This window comes from Octopus sinensis, linkage group LG5, assembly GCF_006345805.1.
Source record: "Octopus sinensis linkage group LG5, ASM634580v1, whole genome shotgun sequence".
Classification (NCBI taxonomy): Eukaryota; Metazoa; Mollusca; class Cephalopoda; order Octopoda; family Octopodidae; genus Octopus; species Octopus sinensis.
Genome location: NC_043001.1, coordinates 134,922,211 through 134,947,115, shown reverse-complemented (window position 1 = coordinate 134,947,115; position 24,905 = coordinate 134,922,211). Strand labels below are relative to the sequence as shown.

At 34.4% G+C, this 24,905-nt stretch overlaps 1 protein-coding gene across 7 annotated transcripts in view; it reads left to right on the top strand.

The window, feature by feature from the left end:
• The window catches only part of LOC115211602 (neuroglian), a 149,789-nt gene that overhangs the window by 40,262 nt on the left and 84,622 nt on the right, over nucleotides 1–24,905 (top strand). For all 7 annotated transcript variants that reach the window (XM_029780183.2, XM_029780182.2, XM_029780181.2 and 4 more), the window contains exon 2: nucleotides 152–324. The gene's annotated coding sequence lies outside the window, so the exon portion shown is untranslated. The remainder of the gene's footprint in view (nucleotides 1–151; nucleotides 325–24,905) is intronic.

Below are 24,905 nucleotides of genomic sequence, written 5' to 3'. Positions count from 1 at the left end.
ACTGCTGTAGGTGAAAGCTTAAATTAAGTTCAATATTAGTGTTTTCCTATCTCCACTACATCAAATATCATTGTTATAAATACTTAATTTCATGAAAAGATCATAAATTTTCTAAATAACTAATGGTCATGTACTTTTTTTTTCATTGCAGGTGCATATAGTCCTGGATATTACCTTGATTAAATTATTTAAATTGAAACCAACATTCTAAATTTTAAAAAAGGATTTTTATTTGACTGGAATGGTTTTCTTATTCTGAACATTTTCTTTGCACTCTGAAGGATTTATGAACCTTTTAATACCTAATAAGGTTTTAATTTTTTGGTAAGTTGAAACATTAATATTTTCCTTCTTAATTGTTGTTTTCAAATAAATGAAATAATTAAGATTTACTTACATTTAGTATGCAAACATAGAAGCATTGAGAAATATGTAAATAAATCTTTATTAATGAATTATTCTCAAAGTGGATTCAGCTATAATTCTGAGTTACAGAAGATATGTGATTCATGTCTTACAGGTAGATTTTTGCCTTTTTACTATCAATGGAATTTTAAATTCAATGTATTATAAGCTATTATTTACAACTAAATTCTCTTCAAGGCACATCTTTATATATAAAAGTGAGGTTGTGTGTCTGTCTCCTACGATTTAGATTCCTAACTACTCCCACATTTTGCGGTGCAGTTTAACCAAAACCGGGTATCTTATAGTCGTGATTCATATCGAGCCCTTCTGGGTATTAGCGCGCATCTATGATGAGTCTATGATTTTAAAAAAAATTTACCATAATTTTTTTTCCATTTTAATGCATTTTTTTCGCTATTATATAAGGGAAGTAACTCTCTAAAAATGTCTACGATGAGTCAACGATTTTTTAAAAAATTTACCATAATTTTTTTCCCATTTTTAATGCATTTTTTGCTATTTTTTGGCTATAACTCTCTAAAAATGCTTTATAGTTATTTCCCTTACAAACCCGAGCAACGCCAGGCGATACTGCTAGTTGTTAATAAACACTTCATTAAGATTTACATGAATTTATAACACCAACATTAGCTATTTTTTATGATTATTTCCAAAATGTAAAGACTCTTATTATTAACATTTGTTTTATGAAAGGTTAGTAGATGGCAGAATTAGTAGAGCAGTGAACAAAATGTTTTATATTCTTGAGTTCAAAATTTGATGAGGTAGACTTAATCTTTCATCTTTCTAGAGTCTATAGATCAAAATACAAATCAAATACTGAATTGATTTAATCAACGGTTTCTTCCTCCTAGATATGCGGCTTTGTGTATCTTTTATCTTTTATTTGTGTCAGTCATTAGACTGCAACCATGCTGGAGCACCACCTTCAAAGGTTTTAGTTGAACAAATTGCCTCCAGTATTTTTTAAAGCCTGGCACTTATTCTGATCTCTTCTTTACAGGGATGTAAACAAACCAAACACACACATATATATTTCAGTTTCCATCTACCATATCCACTCACAAGACTTTGGTCAGCCTGGGGCTATAGTATAAGATGTGGAGGCGCAATGGCCCAGTGGTTAGGACAGCGGACTCGCGGTCATAGGATCGCGGTTTCGATTCCCAGACCGGGCGTTGTGAGTGTTTATTGTGCGAAAACACCTAAAGCTCCACGAGGCTCCGGCAGGGGGTGGTGGTGATCCCTGCTGTACTCTTTCACCACAACTTTCTCTGACTCTTACTTCCTGTTTCTGTTGTACCTGTATTTCAAAGGGCCGGCCTTGTCACTCTCTGTGTCACGCTGAATATCCCCGAGAACTACATTAAGGGTACACGTGTCTGTGGAGTGCTCAGCCACTTACACGTTAATTTCACGAGCAGGCTGTTCCGTTGATTCGGATCAACCGGAACCCTCGTCGTCGTAACCGACAGAGTGCTTCCCATAGTATAAGATACATACCCTAGGTACCATGCAGTGAAATTGAACCTGGAATCATATGGTTGAGAAGCAAACTTCTTACCACACAGCCATGCCTGTGCCCATCTAACAAATAATTGTTCTATAAAAGGAATAATTATAATTTACATAGATACAATATTTGACATATTAGTTAGGTCAATTATTGAAAGGAGTGAGCATATTAGATTACATCAATCTCAGTGTATTTACATGTAATTTGGTGTGGGGCTTAGAGAGATCACTAGAAAACCCAACCCAAAACCCAAAATGAATATGGGAGAAATTAGATACTGAAATTAATTTTGTTCAAGTTCTACTATTATAGCCATCTATAAGGCAACAAGTTGGCAGAATCGTTAGCATGCCAGGCGAAATACTTAGCGATATTTCGTCTGCCGCTACATTCTGAGTTCAAATTCCGCCGAGGTCGACTTTGCCTTTCATCCTTTCGGGGTCGATAAATTAAGTACCAGTTACGCACTGGGGTCGATGGAATCGACTTAATACCTTTGTCTGTCCTTGTTTGTCCCCTCTGTGTTTAGCTCCTTGTGGGTAATAAAGAAATAGGTATTTTGTCTGTCTTTACATTCTGAGTTCAAATTCTGCTGAGGTCGACTTTACCTTTCATCCTTTTGGGGTTGATAAATTAAGTATCAGTTGCATACTGGAGTCGATCTAACTGACTGCCTGCCCTCCCCAAAAATTTCAAGACTTGAGCCTAGAGTAGAAAAGATTATAGTCATCTATACTATCCTACATAAATAAACTTCTTTTTGTTTTGTTTTATTTTTTTTTAATAACACAAGGCTTGATTGAGTCTTATGAAAGTAACTGGCAAAAAAGAGTAAAATACTTTCTTCATTCACACAGCCTATTCAACTTGGAATTAAAAAACTAGTTCTTGAAATCAAATCACCATAAGCCTTCAAAATCATGCATTGGTTTCAATACTGAATATTCCAATTTTTTGATCTGTGGAAATTTCTCATTGTATTATTATGCAAGTGACTGAGTATTCCACATACACATGTACCCATAACATAATCAGGTAAAGTGACTGTAACACTGTGACAAGGCTGGCTCTTTTGAATTACATGTACAATTCGTTCAACAGGCTTCCACATAGTTTCTATGCACCCCATTTCACTTACAAAGATTAGGTTGACTTGAGGTTATAGCAGAAAACATTAACTCAAGATGCTGTGCAGAGATCAAACTCAGCACTTCATAATTGCAATATAAAATAATTAACTATTCAGCCACGTCTGTGCCCAATTTTACTCTAATAGTGTTCACCACAAATATATTTGACAAAAGAGCGAAGGAAACAGTTATTTGATACCTTCAACTTTTCTCTGTATTCTTGTTACCATCTGCTATGATGTTACTGACTGTAAGCCAATGAAACTAGATGCTGTAGTGATATTATCTTTTATTATTTTATGGTCCAAAATCTGATGAAGAATTCTGTCAGCTATCAGTAGGTCTGAAGAAGCATAATGTTACCAAGAGCATGTATAAAGTTGAGTTGGGATGACAGATGTGGTCACATTCTCACTTCTCATTAGAGACAAAATGGTACATAAACTCTGTTGTTAGCTCCTATCATTAACTATAATAACTAAACAGCAAAAGAAAATTGTCGAAAACATCTTCCTGGTTTCGGTCATTCAATTGCAGCTATAAAAGTACTTATTTTTGTCTGGTACCTATTTCATTAGTCTCTATTGAATTGCTTAATGTTATGAATTGTGAAGTGATACAACATTAGCAGCAATGGATTTTAGACTGATAAAATATAATCACAAATATGAACACAGACATATATTGCCATCACCACCACCACCATCATCATCATCATCACCATCATCATTATCATCATCATCATCATCATTATTATCATCATCATCATAATCATTTTAAGGTCTGTTTTCCATACTAGGATGAAATGGATATGTCATCATAATCCAATTCAATTCTTCAAATAAGCTGTCCTCCTAGATAAGTACCATATCTCACATATATATTCTTTTGGAAATGTTTACTATGATTGGGTGCTTTTCCTAATGCCAAACATTTTATCAAGAGAATATTGAAGGGGTGGGGGCACATGCATGCGTGTGTGCATCATCACAGTTTGTGAACAATAACACCATTGGTTAGTGGGACAATCATTAGTTCACTGTTCTTCTAATTATCAAAGTTAGAAGAGCATGTCTAACTCAATGCAAAGGACTTTTAGCTAAGCACCATTTTTTACAATTTTACTACTACACCAATATAAATTCAGAAAAGATATATGCACACACACACGTATATGTGTGTGTATGTTATAGGAAGAGTGTGTTTCAGTTCTTATTTAACCCATAAGGAGACAATGATATTTTTATTTATTTGAATTCTTCTGATTTGCACTGTGTTGCAACACACACACATGCGTGAGTATATGTATGTGTATGTATATATATATATATTATATATATATATATCATAGCTATTGATCGTAGCAGGTGGAGAAGGATTGTGCATGAGGGGACAGCCACGTTTGAGAAATCTCGAGTTGCACATGAGAAAGTGAGGAGGGATGTCAGGAAGGGCATCGCTGTTACACTTCCAGAAGGGAAGGGTCTTCCTTTGACTCTGACATGCACTGTCTGTGCAAGACCCTGCCTCAGTAAAGCTGGACTCATGAGTCATCTTCGTAGTCATAAAGCGAGACAGATGAGTGACAACCTGGCCACTGGTGGTGGTGTAACACACCATACTAATCATATCTGTCGGGCATGTGGAAGAGAGTATAATTCGGCAGGAGGACTTAAACGACATGCAAAGGTACATGAAGACCACTTACAACTACAGCCGGCTATTACCAGTAAAGGTTTTAGTTGCCAATTTTGGACAAGACATTGTAGATCTTTAGCCGGGCTAAAAAGTCACATTCGATCACAGCACCAGTAACAGTTAAGCTTCATGCAATGGCTATACTCGATAACGAGGGGGCAGCCATAATATATATATATATATAAACACCTCAAAATTTCAAACAAATTTATTTTAATGTGGGGTAGGACCACCTTTGGCAGTAATTACAGCTTGAATTCTATGAGGTATGGACTCATACAAAGTTGGAATTGTTTCCAATGGAATTTTTGTCTATTCTTCAGCTAAAACTGTCTCCAGTTCTTATAGTGATGATGGTCAAGGATATCGACTCCTTACTTGTTTTTCCAAATTGCACCAGATGTCTTTCCTATATTTATTTTTATAATGCATGTGTATAAAATATAACAATCCAAAGTGAAGATAAAAAATGGCATGTTCCTAATTTTGTGAATTTTGTTGCTTCATTCAGCCATTTGGAGACACATAAATTGATAAGAACCTCAAAGGTTGCCTACAGAAACTTAGTATTTCTGCACAATTCTTCAAATCCTTATCATTTTGAAATAATATCAATAATTTCTCACTGAAACAATTCAGATTTGAATGAAAATTATCTTGTACATATGGACAGGGTATTTAGACTATATTCTGGATTATGTATGTCATTGAATATGTCTTGGTCCACTTTTACACTTGGAATTTTCAATTCAGGTTTTGTATTGTATTTTATCTGAAAAGCCACTATTACAAAGTTCCCCTTTTAATAATGTTTTGTTTTGTTCCTTCTCGAGCCATGCCTGGCTCATAGGGTCGGTTTCCCGGTTTCCTTGGCGTATAGGTTCCCCACCTGGACGGAACGCAGGTGAGCTGCATGATGCAGGAGGAAAGAGTGAGAGAAAGTTATGGTGAAAGAGTCAGCAGAAGTTCGCCATTACCTTCTGCCAGAGCCACGTGGAGTTTAGATGTTTCGCTCATAAACACACACATCGCCCGGTCTGAGATTCAAACCCACAATCCCTCGACCATGAGTCCGTTGCTCTAACCACTAGGCCATGTACCTCCACCCTTTTAATAATGAGAAGTATTAATGAATGTGACTACATCCAAAGATAAACAATATATATATATATACACACATACATACATACATACATACATACATACATACATACATACATACATACATATATATACATACATACATACATACATACATACATACATAAATATATATATATATATATATATATATATAATATATATATATATATATATATATATATTGAACAAGTTTGGGAGACTAGGTTTCTTTGTGGATTAGGTTCTAATCCTTATATATATAAAATAGTTTTTTATTAGTTTTTTGCTATGTATAGATATTTTTTTCTAAATATAAAGTAATATCCAGAAAAATTTAACTATGCTAAAGTCAGTATCAACTGTAATTCTTAATTAAGCCTATTTCTCTAAATATCTCAGAGGCCTTTTTAATTTATTCATCTCTTGACCATTCGTGTTAGGCATGGTCAATAAATCTTCATCTCTTTAAATTTCCTCACAACATGGGAAATCATTTTCGCAAAAGGTCCAAAATTTCCAGTAATTCCTATCCTGTGAGGTGGTTCATACAGAGACGATTGTCTTAACAAATTTGTTCCTAAATATATATATTATTCATCTTATATCACAATTTGTGAACAATGGCATCATACTTTACAACTCCCCCATGCTAATTACTGCAGTTGTGATGCTGTGAGTGACAAGGAGTGTCTCACTTGATCAAGAGCCCTTGTTTTTCAATGCACCATTGTTTTGATTTTCTTACTGATGATAATTATATACAACACTGATATAAAATAACATAAGATATACACACATTACTCATATGTCTGTGCCCTCCTTCAATTGATTTTTGTAATTGTATGCTTGAGCTAAAATACTGAGTAGTTTGTATTGTGTGTGTTTGTGTCATCATTATCATCTGCTGGATTCATCAAAACTGATTGAGTCAGTATTCTACTACTGGATATCCTGATGCAAACTCTTCCGTGTTTTCAAAAGAGGAACTAGATACTCTGTCTTCATACATTGAATTATCAGACTTTTTCTTTATATGGAGTTGGGTAAGATACATTTTTGGATTTAGAGATCCACACATGAATGACAGCCTCAGCTGCAGTAACTTACATTAAAGACACAATTTTTGGATATTTTCTAAGGGTTGTGCTTTTATCTTTTTTTTTTTTTTTTGTGTATGTACTTTTCTTTAACAGCAAGCCTCAGTTTCTCTTTTCTTTTTAGAACCCCACTCCAAGTTCTAGCCTCTAATGAAGGCAATCATTTACAACTTCTTCCTATCTCTTGATATTTACATTTATTAGCCTGGACATCTTTGATTTAAAAAAAAAAGATGAGATTACTCTTGTGCTGGTTTTCTAGAGGCCAACTCCCTATAGAGCAGGTTTTTCAAAATCCTCCCATCTGACATGTGTTCATTGTTCAGTCAGCAGAGACATCATTGTTGACACTGATTGAAGAAGCTGAGTATCTAGACATGGGCCAAGAACTCATTGATGGTGTTTCGGTCGGTCTAATTTATGTCTAGAATGCATCACGGGCTATGAAGATGCAAGGCATTAAGATGCTATTATTGTTCAGAGTAAAGGTTCTCGGACTTGTTATCATAAAGTAATATACTGAGGACACATTTATAGAATGCAATCTTAGTTAGTATCATCAGCTTGCCATATTATCTTCATCAACCTGATTTGATCCATCTGTTGATCTCGGAGCATAAGAAAATGTGAACAGACATTCACCATCTTGTAAATGTTATTGTCAATGAAAAATGTATGTTCAAGACCTTAACTCAAAACATTAGTCTTCTTTAGGCTGATTACCATGTTGAATTCCTGACAGAGTCTTGTAAAGCTGTACATAAAGCATTGTAATTGCTCTTCAGAGTGTCTTACCTGTGCCACATTATCTGCAAGCAACATGTCATTGAGAAGAACTGTATGTACTTTTGTTTTTAGCCCTCAGCCAAGACAAACTGAGTAGCTCCTATCTGGTCTGATATAAAAGTAGTTCAAAAAGTATGCATCAATGTGACTGAAAAACATGTCAAACAGGAAGGCATCAAGTACATAGCCCCAGCTCAAAAAGAGCTGATAAACTGAACAATGCCCTTTATGTCTATATGCCAGCGTTGAATGACTGAACTATCCAGACATGTTGAATGTTTTGAAGAGGCTGATTTTGCTTGTATGTATGTACGTATGTATGTACGTACGTACAAGTTACCAAATAAACTCACAAGGTTTTTGCCAGCCTATGGCTATAGTAGAAGACACTTGCCCAAGGCGCCATGTAGTGGTATGGAACTTGAGACCACATGGCTGGGAAGCATGCTTCTTAATTACAGAGTTACACCTCTGTGTGTATGTGTGTGTATACATATATATATAATCATAAATGACTGAGAAATATTTAGATGAATTTTTGATAAAATATCCAAATATCATGACAAATTTGCTTCATAAATCAAAAAACATGTAAATAATTACATTATCATATTTAATAATAAATAAATTATTTACATGTCTGCACTAATACAAAATGTGTGTGTGTGTGTACGTGTGGGGGGGGTGCATGCGCGCGTGTATTAAAATGGAAAACTAGAATTTATGGTATTATTTTAATACTGCAGTTACAAATGTTTCTTTACAACTTATACATTTTATGACCATAGATATTAATATTAATTAATAGTAATATATTATTATTTTGAGACTAAGTTTAAAGGTGTGTATATATTATTATGAATTCATTACATTTATATTATTATTAATATATATCTATGTTCATAAAATATTGTTCCCATTTTGTAATGAAGCATTTGCAACCAGAGTATTAAAATAATACCGTAAATCACAGTCTTTTAAAGCATACTTTGCAAATAATATTACTTGACCAAAATAAACATTTGCATACATACAGCCAATAGCTTGAATCTGCAGATGTGCTTCAGGGGGGCACAGCTTGGATAATAATCCCTTCTGTATGATGTGTGTATGTGTGTGTGTAATGTTATAAAATGTATTAAAGATATTTTTTTAATTTTTATTTAGGAATTGTTTTCCAATGCAAAATAGCAGAATATTGAATTATTTTAAAATGTTTCTAAATATACTTGTTCTAAGAATATGAAATAATTCGGCTTATTGTTCTTGAGAGGAGAATTGCTTTTTGTTACTTATGATTTATACTTTTAACATCTTAGAATTCTCTCCTACTTATTAGGGGGCATACAAAAAAGTGCAGCACTTTGAGTAACAGCAGCTATAACTTTGCATAGTCAGTGTTTCCTCTCAGCCACAGCTGTTCTTTTGTTTTCAAGCGTGTAGGCACCAGGCCAGCAGCTCTCAGAAGTCAACCACTATATTGAATGCTTTAGAGATGCTTTTGAATAATCCTTCGATCCTTTATTTTGCCTCCTAACAATATCCTTTGGGATGTTTTGGTGTGGCATGTTACTAATATGTTCAACTTATAATACCTGACCATTCTACAAGAAAGTATACAGATGTGGTGAAAGTACAAAATGTCTCCTATTAACTGCTTAGTATACTGAAAGGTGTATTAGAATTTCAGTTTTGGAAGGAGGATGATTCTTCTTCACTCCTACACTACAGTCTGCAGAAGTCATTGTTGTAGTTGGAAATCCTGCAGTTGACCTTTTCATCAAAATTCACTGCAGAAAATGTGCTGCCTATAGTTTTTGCCCATTTATAGTGACCTTGAGTTCTCTATAGGAAATTCTGGGGGCAGACTGGTACATCATTTTCATTTTCTTTATGCTTATTGTGATACCAAATTGTCGTGGTCTCTTGAGAACTAATCCATTTGTTGTGTTGAGAGAACAGCCATCAGTGAACAGCTTCTTAGATTTCAGTGGCTGCTTGAATTGCCTATATGAAGCATCATTGAAGATATGACTTGGTGTAATGGTGTGTTTCAATTATTAAGTCCTCTTAGATGGCTTAATCTAAAAAGTGCCAGAGGCAAGTTAACAAAGAAGCCTCTACTTAACCATTTGACCTAATAGAAATAGCAGCCAAATTTCCAACAAAGCACACCTTACTATCTTAAAAATGAAGAATACTTTGGATAGTTTTGTTGGATGTATAAAAAGACAGGATGTCCATGCATGGAACTCCTTTGATCATTGGTCTACTCAAGCAAAGCTACCCTGGCACTAAACCATATGCACCAGAACAGGTGAATGTGATAGTAAGGCCAACAGTTGAAAATCGTGTGTAGAGCAATAATAAAACTGATAATCAATGGATCCTCTTTCTCTGTCTAACATAGAACATATGATCTTTACTGCAGTAGTTTGGTGTTTTGCCTGGCTATAGAAGGAATGAAAACTTCTCCCAAAGAACTGAATGAGAATCAACTACATAAAGTGGTAGTTAAGGCTTGTGAAGTGAGAGGTTTCAGCAGCTACAGCTGCAGTAAGGATGAATGAAGAATAACTTGAAAGAAAGTAGTTATGATTCATCTAAATAGTGTATTACATATTAAGGAAGAAATATGACCTATATAGGTGGGCGAAAGCTTTCCTTCAGATCAATACAACTTATGCCATAATACAAAATTAGACTGTTGCTGATGATGATTATGATAATGAAATTAATTAGATTGACTTTTTCTTGTACTCTTAATAATGTATTAAAGGTCATTCATTTATTCATTAGTTACTGTATCTAGCAGCTTCTCTCTTAAATTGTTTCTCTTTCCATTTCCAGCAAGCATTTTAGATTAAAGATTATAAGCAGACAAGACATCTTTTCTTAAGCAGATTTTTTGTGTGTGCAAACTCAACTCAAATGTCTGATCTTCTGATTTTTCTCTGGTGTCCAATAACTAATGTACAGAAAGCAACTTTCATTTAAAGAGGATTTTTTCCACCAATCACACCTTTCTGTGCCTCCAGTTATCTATCCCTCTTCTCTGGACTACATCTTGGGTCTACTATACATTGTTAACATCCTCTCATTTCTAGTATCATTATTAACACCCTTTCATATCTGCCATCGGTGGCCTCCCCAACCCAACTTTGTCCCCTGCTCACTATATTCACCTTTACCTACATCTGACATCTGTTTCTGTGACAGTGTATCCCTGTCTCTTTTACTCCCCCCTCACTCTCCCACCTCACTCATCATCTTCAATTTTGTGATCTGTCTACGTGTTTATCATACTGCTACTCTCCATGTTTCCTGTGCTTCCACTTATCACCCCCTCTCTTCTAACACACCAGTTTCTTTCACCTCTACCCCAATTTTTAAGCATCTGAAACTCTCCTCACACTCTTATGAATTATCCACCAACCCTTCCTGATCTTCTGTCCATATTCTCTCTTATGCTCACCTTCTTGTACCTTGAGACTATGCTCTGACACCTCATCACTTCCATTTTCTTTCTCGATACTCCCACCTACCCTTTTATACTAATGATTAGCCATCTACCTCCTCTATAACAAAATGCCAGTGCCTATCCTTGTATCCTACTTTAGCCCCTTGTCACCTAGCTTAACCCTTTAGTATTTAAACCGGCCATATCCGGCCAAAATATTTAATCTGTTTTATGTTCAAACTGAGCAGATCCAGGCTCTCACACCTACCCTACAATTTTATTCTACATTAAGTAATTACACCATCAAGATCTTGAAGATATGAGATAATGCATGATTAATTCAAATCAATGGGAATCAATAGGCATTATGTTTGATAGAATAATCAGAACACTAAAGGGTTAAAGCCACTTCTCTTTCTACAAGAACCCCATTGTTGAACATCTCCTTTGTGCCAGTGTCATGAACAAAAGCACCCAGTACACCCTATAAACTGGTTGGTGAGGATGGACATTCAGCCATATAAACCATGCCAAAGCAAACATTGGAGCTCAATGCCTTCCTCCAACTCATTGAATCCTGTCAAACTACCCAAACCATTCCAGGATGGAAGATGGCCATTAAATGATAATAAGGATGAATTAAAATTTACAAAATATAGTGGCTGTGTGTTAAGTAGCTTGCTAACCAACCACATGGTTCCGGGTTCAGTCCCACTGCGTGGCATCTTGGGCAAGTGTCTTCTGCTATAGCCCCGGGCCAACCAATGCCTTGTGAGTGGATTTGGTAGACAGAAACTGAAAGAAGCCTGTCGTATATATATATATATATGTATGTATGTGTTTGTGTTTGTTCCCCTAGCATTGCTTGACAACCGATGCTGGTGTGTTTACGTCCCCGTCACTTAGCGGTTCGGCAAAAAGAGACCGATAGAATAAGTACTGGGCTTACAAAAAGAATAAGTCTCAGGGTCGAGTTGCTCGACTAAAGGCGGTGCTCCAGCATGGCCGCAGTCAAATGACTGAAACAAGTAAAAGAGTAAAAGAGTAAAAAGGGTAAAAGAGAGAGTAACTTGAAAAATCTTCAGTATAAGAAGATAACAGAACGAGTAATTTTTCAAATGTCATTGTTTAGGTGAATAACATGTAGGAAGTACGTTGGTCAGTGTTTTGTGTGAGCTGTACTCAGTGGTTTGTAATAAATTATCATTTCTCTATCACAAGCACAATGTATACAATGACATTTAACTCTCTTACATTGTAATTGTGAGAGAATTTACATATAAAGATGAATCAGCAATGAACGAACTGTTTCTGCTCCATCCATTCATTTGCTTCGTTTCTTAGTTGCTTCATTTCTTCTCTCTCTCTCTCTCACACACATCTATAACCCAAAGTTCATAAATGGTACATTTAGCTTTTTTGTTTGTTTGTTGTCGTTGTTGTACTCTTCACTTCACTATTGATTTTGAAACTGTCAATTTTAGTTCTTTGTTTATTTAGTTTTTCGAAACTTAAAATATTAGTGAATCGGATCAATATATATATGGGAAGAATAGATGAAATATAATCCCTGGAGGTGGTTGATTGATTGAATCATCAGTGTTCAACAAAATGCTGTGTATGTGGTTACTTTTGTTTGTTTGCCTTTTTTGTTTTCGGAGTATGTTTCTGCTCTTTATATTCATTTGCCTTCCATCACTTTGTGGATAATAAAATAAGGTACGAGTAGAGTGTGGTGGATTTTCAGAAATGTTGAGCATTGGTTGAAATGCATAAGAGTACCTGTCCTTGCTCTGCTTTCTAAGTTTGCCTAGAGGACACCAGTCCCATGCTTTGTCCCACTTTGCCTATTTTTTTGGACAACATTGAGGACATGGTAAAAGGAGATTTGTTATGTGGGCAAGTGTTGGTCTTCTCAAAAACCACTTTTCCCAACTATGTATCCTGAAGGGAAATCTTCCAGGTGCAAATACGTTTTGTTATGTTATCAAAGGCCTCTGTCAAACCTGATTGACAGAGGCCTTTGATAACATAATCATTGCTATAATTAGTGCAATTAGAAATGCAAGAATTACTTTATAAAAAAATCTTCTAAAGAATGAAGCAGATACTGTGAAAATTCTCCAGTTAGCAATAGGAAATATGCATATGTTCAGACTTAACCCTTTAGCATTTAAACCGGCCATATCCGGCCAAAAGTATTCTGCTTGTTTTATGTTCAGCATGGCCAGGTCAGGTCTCTCACACCAACCCTACAATATCGTTTTAAAAATTAACAGCTACGTCATCAAAATCTAACACCAAGATAATTCCTGATTAGTTCAAAACAAAGTGGATGAAAAAGCATCAATATTGGTAGAATAATGTGAACACTAAAGGGTTAAATGTTTATCCTGTTGGAAGATTCCTGCTATACAATACCATGGATTAGAAACAAAGTGATGTTAAAGAGTATCAAAATGTTTTCTTGAGCTGAACAAATTGTCATTGTCCAATTCAGTTCTGATGGGGAACAAGAACCATGCTTGTATATTCCATCTTTGTATGGTTTCTATGGCTGGATCCAACATTTATCACCAGCCACTTTTGTGCATACTGGGTGTGTTTTACTGTGGCACCAACACTAAAATGAGAGACAGTTTCCTTACTAAAAAGTCGTCTCTGCTTTTATGTTACCTTTACACTTTCAATGTAAACCTGACCAAAAGAGTGAATAAAGGTGACTATGAAGGTAACAGAAGAGAGAGTGTGGGGGTGAAACAGAATGGTTGGAGCGGAGAAGGAGTAATGTGAGAGACATGTTGGTTGATGGTAAGGAGATTGGCTAGAATAACAGCATGAGCAGCACAATAGGTTCACAATAAAAATGGTTGAAAGAGACCAAATGAGGGTGGCAACAGTGATGGAAATTGGTGAGTGGTAAATGTCAATAACCACTTTGGGCGGCGAGCTGGCAGAAACGTTAGCACGCCGGGCAAAATGCTTAGCGGTATTTCGTCTGTTGTTACGTTGTAAGTTCAAATTCCGCCGAGGTCCACTTTGCCTTTCATCCTCTCGGGGTCGGTAAATTAAGTACCAGTTTCGCACTGGGGTCGATGTAATCGACTCAATACCTATGTCTGTCCTTGTTTGTCCCCTCTGTGTTTAGCCCCTTGTGGGTAGTAAAGAAATAGGTAAATGTCAATAACAAGTCATATGTGAAGTAGTGATGGGGGACAGATGCAAACTAAATGCAATTCTTCAACACCTACCGTGATTAGGTGAGATGGTTGCAAAAATCGCAATAGATAGAGATAGAAACTGGAAAATAAAATGGGCAACATACCCAATATAGCTATACATCCCAATCAGCATCACCACCATTTTGATGATCATTTGACCAAGTTTGTACTTGAAGATTTGTCATCTACAACCCCATGTGCTATCACTCATCATGCCTCTGTACCATGTCCTTTATTAAGCTTAGCTTCCTGCAATCTTTCATATACTTCAATATCTTCAAGACAGTGAGCTTGCAGAAACGTTAGCACACTGGGTAAAATGCTTAGCGGTATTTCGTCTGTCTTTACGAGGTCAACTTTGCCTTTCATCCTTTTGGGGGCCGATAAATTAAGTACCAGTTGCATACTGGAGTTGATCTAATTGACTGCCCCCCCTCCCCCAAAATTTCAGGCCTTGTGCCTAGAGTAGAAAAGAATATCTTCAACAGAGTTTATTTGTCGGTCAGTAAATTCAGTAACCCTATATGTTCATAAAGTCAAAGTAACTCCAAAAACCTAACGTTACAATTTGTACTAAGGAAATTGATTAAATCAGTTCTCTCGTTTATTTTAATGTTTTGAAAAAAAGTGAAAAGCAAGGTCAATCCCAGCAAAACTTGCACTTAGGACAGAGAGGAACAAGACTAAATATTGCCATTTAATCCAATACTCTTCTATTTCTAACACTTAATCTCAATCATTGTTGCTAATTTCACAATTGTCACAAACATTAGTATATTGTGTTACTAATGGAGGGAAATAAAAAGGAATTAAATATTTCTTTTGTTATTTTAAGCTCATTTATATTTTTACTAAAATAATTACACTCTTCATAAAGACACCAATATGCAAAGACTCTACATTTAAAATAGAGGGGTTTTTTTGGTTTTTTTAGGTGGGCAGGTTTAATCCTTACCATTCACTCCTGAAAGCATGGCTGTAATATCAACAATATAACTCCCCTCCAGCTCAAAATTAGTTAATCTCATTATCACTTAGGTGGTGTTTATAGATGACACTGAAATATCACTGTAAATATTTTATCCAAGACCAAGTTCTCTTTCTCTAATTAAATCATGAGTAGATAAATAATGATAAATAAAATATTGATATCATCAAATTCTACATCAGCACTTAACGGTCATTGTGCTCAACAATTAAAAGAAGAAAAATCTGAAGAAATTCATTCAATAAAACACAAAAAAATAAGCACATATGATGCAAAGAGGAAATCTTTTGGCAGTTCTTTCTGAAATAAAACTAAGCTTTGTTTCTCACACAGAAGAATGCTTAACCCTTTAGTATTTAAACCGGCCATATCCGGCCAAAATAGTTAATCTGTTTTATGTTCAAACTGACCAGATCCAGGCTCTCACACTTACCCTACAATGTTATTCTACATTAAGTAATTACACCATCAAGATCTTGAAGATATGAGATAATGCATGATTAATTCAAATCAATGGGAATCAATAAGCATTATGTTTGATTGAATAATCTGAACACTAAGGGGGGTTAATTCTCATTTTTGGCCCCCAAACAACAATGCTATTTGAATGCCATTCAGGATTTAGTGACAGTGGTGAATATCACTTGTACTAAGAATTAAAATACATTCAACTGTTGTTGACTATCTTCAGATAATGTTTTGTATTTTGGAATAATTTACTCTCTTATGTAGAATAGATATTTAAAACTTATCCATGTGCATCTTCTTAAAATGCTTAAGATACATTATTCATATAAACAACTGTTGTTTTAAACATGAAAAATTGGTCTTAATACTTAAGAACTGTAATGTTAATTTAAGGTTATTAGTAAAATAAATTTAAGAATAACAACAAAACATTTATTGATGGTGAGATTCAATACTGAAAATAGATCCAAATTTAATATAAAATTCATTTTGACTGGGACTTTAAGTTTCACCTGACAACTTCTGGCTGAATAGGTGTCAGGCAAAACTTTGAATTCTAGTAAAAACATGTTTTATACAAAAGAACCATATAAATCTAGAAGAACTTGGATAAGTTTTATAAAAAATGTGTTTTTATGTATTGACTAGATATGTACAAATAATTATATATGTACAATTGATGATATACTATATCAAACCTGCAAAATTCAGAAAATAAAGGCAGATTTTCAAATTGTATTCTGTCAAAGAGGGTTTATGTTATCAGTTTCAATCTTAATATTTCTCCAGTTCCAGTAATTTTTTGTGAGTTTTCTTTTAGTCTCTTTGCCAGTAAATGTTATTTCCAAATTCCACCTGGACTGTTCAGATCCTTATTCTATAACTGAAATGGTACAATGCTCTTCAGTAGTAAAAATATTTAATTCTATCATAGACTGCTGAAGTCATTATTCTTCAGACTCCAACTTAGTGATTGTATAGAGACCCTCTCATTACCTCGAAACTACTAAAATTCAGAGGGTTGTGACAATATCTTCCTGTATAAGAGACAAGTCTATCACAGATATCTTTCCCAATAAGTGCCTTTTACTTATTCTCCAAATAGAGCAAGAGTTTGTGTATATTTAGGTGTTTTTGTTTTTTTTTGTTCAATGATAACAAAATGTCTACATCAGAATATGCAATTTTTGTTTGTATTTTTTTACAAAAGGTTTATTTTTCTGTTTAAGATTTTCCATATCAAATGTAAATGATTGGGCATTCTTTAGAACTTATAATAATTTTGAAATATTTAAGTGAAAGGTCCTAAAACTGAAAAAGAACCATTGTAAATTTAGAATGACTTAGCAGAAGAATATTTTCTTATCTTTATTCTTCCTTTTGTATACTAGAAAATAATTTTAAATAATATCTTGTGTTGTATTATTGTATGTATTGAAATTGTATGCTATTTGTATTTGTATATAATACTAAGGAGAATTGTTGTGATGGCCTTACAGTATTTAGTTTTACTAAGAATGACTTTCTCATCCATCCCACCAGAAAATAAGTACCAGGCATGTACCAGGGTCAATTCAATTAATTATAATCTTCTTCTAGAATTATTTTGTCTTGTGCTGATATCAGAAATCTGTATTTGTAAAACTACCAAATAATTAAAAGTCTCTTATTTTGGTGTTGAACCCTCCATCAAGTTCACCTTAGTCTTTCAATCTTTATAGCTTGATAAGATATATATCGGAAAATATTTCACTATTTTCGTCTTTCAAACAAATTGGGCTTTTACCTAATGTAAATAATTATCGTTATATTTATTAAATCTGTTAATGATCCTATTTCGTGCCTATTCTTTGTCAGATATTTATTTTCTCAGTTTGCTCCAGATTTCTTCAATCCACTCTCTTATTGTTTCATACAAGATTCTTCATTTCATCATCATCATCGTTTAACGTCCGTTCTCCATGCTAGCATGGGTTGGACAGTTCGACCGGGGATCTGGGAAGCCAGGAAGCTGCACCAGACTCCAGTCTTATCTGGCAAGGTTTCTACAGCTGGATGCCCTTCCTAACGCCAACCACTCCGTGAGTGTAGTGGGTGCTTTTTACGTGCCACCGGCACAGGTGCCAGGCGAGGCTGGCAATGGCCACGGTCGGATTGGTGTATTTTACATACCACCGGCACGGAGGCCAGTCGAGGCGGCGCTGGCATCGGCCACGAGTCGGATAGTGCTTTTTACATACCACCAGACCAGGGATCCTGGCTGGTTCAATTCGAAACAATATTTATTGTAACTTTTAATTTTTTATATTCCATTGACAATATATATATATACACCTATAATAAATCTCTTCTTTTCTTATTAATAAATATAAATAAGAAGTATGTTAGATTTTGATACCCGGTTAATTTCTTTGGTACTAAACTTGATGTTTTAGATATATTGAAGGAAAAAAATAAGATGAAGTATCAGTTTTGAAAATCATCTAAAACTGTATTCTAACAAGTTCAAAGAAACGTTTTTTATTAAATTCCTTGACAGTTTTGTCATTTACACTCCCCAGAAAGAAATTATTAGGCTAAAATAATAATTGAGAGTTATGCTTAACTAATTCTCTTTATATTCTTTAATACAGAAAAATATCTATTCATTAAGCCTGTTTCTTTCATGAGAGTCACAGCTGGCCAGAATGATAGGCTGCCAGCCTACCAAATGGTTGATCATTCTTAATCTATTAATATTGCATTGTATCCATACAAATGTTACTTAACTTTCAATATCTCAGATCACCTTGCTCTAGATTAATCAATACCTATTTCTTTACTACCCACAAAGGGCTAAACACAGAGAGGACAAACAAGGACAGACAAACGGATTAAGTCGATCACATCGACCCCAGTGCATAACTGGTACTTAATTTATCGACCCCGAAAGGATGAAAGGCAAAGTCAACCTCGGCGGAATTTGAACTCAGAACGTAACAGCAGACGAAATACGGCTATGCATTTCGCCCGGCGTGCTAATGATTCTGCCAGCTCGCTGCCTTCACGATTCTGCCAGCTCACCAATTAATCAATACCATGTAAAGATACAGCTTACTACAGTAGAGAAGTAGTGAAGCACCATAAAATTGTCTTACTAATTTGCAATAGTGCACTCAGATCAATACTGTGGACTATGCCCAGTGTATCCTCTCTTTGAGTCACAACATGAAAATAAATTCTCTAGTGATAATCCAACAACTCAATGGATTATGAGATCTAACTACTTTTATTTCTCCTCAATACTCTTTCTTGTAACAGCCTGAGATCTTTTTCTTTGTATACTAACAACAAACGGGGCTCTTTTAACTACTTCACTTAAGTATTTTTAAAGATGCTCTATTCTAGTACTTAATATGTATGTTTTAGGTACTTCATCTCAAAGTTGAATATACTTGTCATTATGTTTGTATTTGCATGTATAACTGAAAGGATTAACATTTCAAAATTATATAAAAAAAAAACAATGATAAATACTAATATTATGAATTTATCAAGGTTTTAGAAAGTATTTAACTAAAGTACTTTAATGACATGATTGACAATTGAAAACTACTTAGGATATAATTTCACTTATGGTAAAATTCACATGAGAAAAGTAAAATAAATATGGGATTCAAGGAGACCCACAGAAGTGATGGCACCAGTTTAGCAAATATTGGTAGTTATACAATTTTATGTATTTTTAGTTTTCTCTTTGAACTATACATTTTTAAAAAATATTTTAAAATGTTGATACCTTCAGTTTTTTTTTTATCAATAATATAACAGTTTTATTGTTATTAAAATGAAAAGGAGTCACTTAAAGATATCAAGTTATCAAGAATACATTAAGCAAGGTGACATTTTCCAGTCAATCCAAACCAGTTTGTTGGTTATGAAGATCCTTTAAATGCATTTATGAACAAAATTGAGAGACATACTAAGTAAATATATTGAAGGTACAAGATACTAAATGTTATTCTTTAACTTGTATACTTTTTATAATGTTGCTTGGATCATTTAAAAAGTACTGCCTCAGTATAAGTTGGGTTACAAAATAATCAACATCATCATCCTCATCATCATTTTACATCTACTTTTTCGTGCTTACACAAGTCGGATGAGATTTTATTGAGGTAGTTTTTTTCTTTGGCCAGATACCGCCTGTTGCCAACCCTCGCCTGTTTCCCTGAGTCTATCAGATAACAAACAACCCAGACATGCTTTCATAGAAGATACCAAACAAACAAGACCGTTTGTATGAATAGTAACTCTTCATTTATTGTCTGCGGACCCATGTCAAGAAAGAAGGGAAAATGAATAGGATTAATATTTCATTGTGAAAATGATATCAGTAGAGTGAACCTTGAATAGTAGTTGAAGAGCAGTTTGAGAAATTGATCCTCAAACACCACAATATTCCATGGTAGACTTAACTTAGTTTAATCAGTTGACTTTATATACTTTGATATAATCTTTTATCTTTATATCATATAAGAAAATTCAATATGTTGTATTGCTATGAGGAAAGTTGGCTGTAAAAAGAAAAGAGAAGAAGTAATGTCATTTGAGACATAAATGGGAAGGAATTATAGAAAAGTCTGAGAGAATAGATGGTGTTGAGAAAGTCAAAAGTCAGGGATACAAGGGAGTGAAAGAAGGAAATGGCAGATAGACAGAACTGGAGATAAAGAATGATTACAAGACAAAATTTTTATACTACATAATTTGTGGTTTAAAATTCTGAAATTGTTCCTTTGTTTCCTGAAATGTATTATAGTATTGAAGCTTAGAATTGTTAAAATCAATTCTCTGTTTCATGCATAATTTAATTTCATAGAATATTTAAATATTTAAAAGCTTAAAAGCTTGTCAGCATTTTCTTAAATTATCCTTTAGTTTGAAAGAGCAATTTAGATAAAAGTACTTTTAATTGCTACACAGTTTCACTGTTGCTACTGGTTACGTTTCTGTTTCCTGATTCTTGTGCAACATTCCTGAAGAATAGAACATGTTAAATAGATAAAATGCAGAAAAAAAAACAAGTAAAGAAATCAATTTCAAATATTTTATGTAAAAATATCGATGCCAATGAATGAAGGAAAGCTTGGCAAAAACTGTGCTGGTTCCACTTATGATTGAAATGAAATTCCTTACATTGAAAACCGAAAGTAATTATACATAAATTAAGAATGTATCAATATAGCTTGTTGTAAATAGCTTTGAAAATGTCAAGATATTGATTTAGGAAAAAGAGCTGTTTATTCTTTTGTAACACAATAACAAATAAACTTGCTTCTTTTATTTGTATATTTCATTTGCCCTAAATAAATAAATATAAATTATATATTTTTTCTTTTAATCAATAAGCTTTTTTATAGCATTCCTACAAAAATTATGTATTAACAATTCATTTTGAAAGTTTATCAAACATAATAATGAAAATAAGTGTAAACATAATTTGCATCACTTTATAATTTTTTAAACTATTATTAATGGTTGTTACAGTCATCAGTATTTGGTTATTCAAACATCAAAATTAAAAACTGAAAACTATTAGTCCATAATAAAAAAATTATAGTTCAAGTTATTATTTATCACAAATTAAATGAATTTGAATTTTTATTTATTCCCATTGGGAGTCACCCCAAAAGGGCAAGTGACCAATAATAAAACATGCCCCAAGATTCAAGTTTGTTGAGAGTTACAAAAAAGAAGGTGGTGATGGGGAGAATCAAATGAGAATCTTCCCTAAAAACAAATCAACTCAAGATTTAAAAGAATTGAAATTACATCCATCATAGCAGCTAGAAGTGGTTCTATAAGACAGATGTCTGAAGAAAGGAACTACTAAGAGTAGAAACACTTCTTGCAAAAGCGGACAACAACAATAAAATGAGAATTAGAGAAAGACAAGTTACTCAAGATCCAAAGATTTACAAGTCTGAATAACAATGAGATTGGCATTGAAAATCTATAAGATGCTAAACAAGAGATTTTCAATTATTACATGTTTTTCTCTTATTTAATACACACATACAGGATGAGTAAGCCTAAATCTGTAGTCATAGTCTCACCCTGGTTCAGATTCGAAACTGAATCTTTCAATTCTCCTTGGGCATACGGCCTATTCAAATGTCAAAAGAAACCATGACAAATGGGTCTTCCACTTCACCTGTGGCCTTCTCAGTGCCATCGCACAGTCACCTGGATTCTATAAAGCTATTCTTCTATATGATATACTCATTTTTCTAGCTTCTCAGCTCAAGAAATAGTAAGAGTAATTACCCAATCAACAACAGGTATTACTGCTAGTTCATGATAATCTACAGATAAATAGTGTAAGATAATTGCTAAAGTAAAGTTATAAATGCAGGCTTTATTCTAATAAGCTAACAGTCTCTATTTACATTCCCAGATAATTTGTAGTATCTGCAGCATGTTAGAACATTTTTACAATATTTTGGTATTGCATTTACATATCCAAAGCCTCCACATATCTCTTACAAGACATACGAAAGCCCTAAGATACCTACACCTAACATATTTCTTTTGAAGGTGCTGGCCTGAGTAAGGTTTTCATGAAATAACATAGATGCTTCCCCTCTCTACACCACCAATGTTGTCTTACAAAAAAAGCTAATGCTGATACAGCTTGTTATCATAGGCACTTCTGTCAAGAACAGATATACAAGGTAGAGAACAGATACTACAAGGTAGAGAACAGATACTACAAGGTAGAGAACAGATACTACAAGGTAGAGAACAGATACTACAAGGTAGAGAACAGATACTACAAGGTAGAGAACAGATACTACAAGGTAGAGAACAGATACTACAGGTAGAGAACAGATACTACAAGGTAGAACAGATACTACAAGGTAGAGAACAGATACTACAAGGTAGAGAACAGATACTACAAGGTAGAGAACAGATACTACAAGGTAGAGAACAGATACTACAAGGTAGAGAACAGATACTACAAGGTAGAGAACAGATACTACAAGGTAGAGAACAGATACTACAGTAGAGAACAGATACTACAGGTAGAGAACAGATATACAAGGTAGAGAACAGATCTACAAGGTAGAGAACAGATACTACAAGGTAGAGAACAGATACTACAAGGTAGAGAACAGATACTACAAGGTAGAGAACAGATACTACAAGGTAGAGAACAGATACTACAAGGTAGAGAACAGATACTACAAGGTAGAGAACAGATACTACAAGGTAGAGAACAGATACTACAAGGTAGAGAACAGATACTACAAGGTATCTCATATGACATCCTAACTATTCTACCAATCTACTGGCCTGAACTAGTATTTTATTTATTGATTTTGGAGGGGTGAAAAGTAAAGTTGACATCAATGGTATTTGAAGTCAGAGCTCAGAGAACCAAAACAAATGCTGCAAGCCATTCTATCCAATGCTCTAATAACAGACAAGTGGCTGCCTTCTAATTTGTTCATGTATTTATCATTACTTGCTAGAATGAGGAAGAGGCCAAGTATCAATGAACTATTAGACACTCCTCAAATAGTGGAATGATTGATTGAGATTATTACATTGCCATCATCATCATCGTTTAACGTCCATTTTCCGCGCAAGCATGGGTTGGACAGTTCAACCGGGGTCTGGGAAGCCAGAGCTGCACCAGGCTCCAGTCTGATCTGGCAGTGTTTCTACAGCTGGATGCCCTTCCTAACGCCAACCACTCCGTGAGTGTAGTGGGTGCTTTTTACGTGCCACCTGCACAGGTGCCAGGGGGGGGTCTGGCATCGGCCACGATCGGTTGGTGCTTTAACGTGCCACCGGCACGGAAGCCAGCCAAGGTGGCGCTGGCATCGGCCACGTTCGGATGGTGCTTTTTATGTCCCACCGGCACAGAAGCCAGTCAAGGCGGCGCTGGCATCGGCCACGTTCGGATGGTGCTTTTTATGTACCACCGGTACAGAAGCCAGTCGAGGCGGCACTGGCATCGGCCACGTTCGGATAAGGATAAGAAATATCTAATGATTGAAGTACAACCTTTCCTTAGAAAAGAATTAACTGAAACATTAGACATTTCCTCAAGACAACATATTTTGACAATATTGAGGCTTGACAACATAAACCTCTTTTGATCCTAGAGATTATCTTCATGCTGGGATTGAATCATAAATAATATTTGATGCAGTTCTTTAAATATGAATTTGATATTGCATTTAGAAAAGGGTTTATAATTCCGGAACTGTAACAAAAAAGCAATGAATGAGAAGTGTGTCTAAGTAAAACTAAGATAAAACTAATTTAGAATTACAGTAATTATAATCTAGATGTAGAAAGAGAGTGATAAAAAATGGTAGATTTTCTTATCAATAAATTACATTTCCTTGGATATAATCAAATCTTGTTGACCTTGATAAATGGAATAATCTTATCAAATAATAAGTGACTAATATTGCCAAGCTTACTACAGTTTGTTTCATTGCGCTTTCATGGTCAGATCATTTATTGATCTTAAACATCAAGTTGTCTAAGAATTTATCTTTTGATCTCAATGTACAAATTCATATAAGAAAGAGTTGATTGTTATTTAGCTGTAAAGTACAAACTAATATTTATTACTGTGGATTTTTTGCTCATTTATTATCTATTTTAACTGTTCACTAATTCTCATTGGAGAGTAAAGAATTATTGAATTCATACGTATCAGTGTCTGCAGATATTTGTCTACATTTTGCAATTCATTATAATTATCTCTCTCTTTCAATCAACTAACTATAAACAGTATGTTGGTAAATTTCTTTTTCAAAATGTGATTATTATTACTAATTTCATCATACAAAAGGAAATGGTTCTTTGAACCTTTTTTGAACTCCTAATTGTTATGAAATGACTCAAGTTTGCTTTCATACTGATGTTTAAGATGATGAATTTTATAGCCAAATTATCACATAATTCATAATTAGAATTATCTTCAG